This window comes from Sinocyclocheilus grahami, unplaced genomic scaffold (genome assembly GCF_001515645.1).
Source record: "Sinocyclocheilus grahami isolate Dianchi unplaced genomic scaffold, SAMN03320097.WGS_v1.1 scaffold6236.1, whole genome shotgun sequence".
NCBI classification, from domain to species: domain Eukaryota; kingdom Metazoa; phylum Chordata; class Actinopteri; order Cypriniformes; family Cyprinidae; genus Sinocyclocheilus; species Sinocyclocheilus grahami.
In genome coordinates this window covers 10,750-11,600 of record NW_015510713.1, presented here as the reverse complement: position 1 = coordinate 11,600, position 851 = coordinate 10,750, and positions in this window count along the sequence as shown.

Sequence of the window (851 nt, the reverse complement as noted above, 5' to 3'; positions counted from 1 at the left end):
AATAATAATAATGAAGCACCCACTTCGCAAAAAAAAAAATTTAATTGTAATTTACATTGTAAATTTAAATTGCAATTAATTGTGTGTTACATTGTATCCGTTATAGATGGCCAAAAGTGTATGTTCGTCTGGTCGTGTAACACTTCATTATGTTGCAAAACAAAGCTTTTTCACCCATCTGGTCAGCACCATGTTTTTCAGTGTGATAACTTTAATAACTATTAAATTTATACAGTACATAAACTTTAGGTTGTAACCTAAGGTTGGTTTTGAATTATTATTCATGCTTTCGCAAAACGCTTTCTCAAATGTACTCTTTGTCTGTATTTGTTCATGTTCAGCAGCGCATGTGTTACAGGAATTGGTTTGTTTTAGTGAAAGGCAGCTTTTCCTGTTTACGAAGTGTGCATTCGTTTTTTTCCATATAGATGAGGGTCCGGACAAGGTTTGTGTTATCCAGCCGCACACATCAACAAAGCTTTGTAATGGAATTTTCCATGTAGGATGAGAGAGTTGAGGAACGTCACAGTTTTCCTGCCAGAGGAGCTTCACGCCAGCTACAGCACACCTGTGCTGAGCAGCCCGGCTCCTTCCCCTGCTGTGCGTAACCAACCGTGCAGTGAGCGCGAGTAGGAGAATACCAAGTATATGTAGATTCGTCTCCACCGATAGTTTTAAGTTTGAGCCGTTTCTCAAGGAAAATGTTGCAAGCCTGATGGGATGTAGGAATAGTTCATCCAAAATTTGAAAATTCTGTCATCATTTACTCATTGTCCCATCATTTCGAAACCTGAAGGACTTTTTCTGTGAAGCTGCTTATTCTCCTACACTTTTAGAAATAAGGGTTTTTT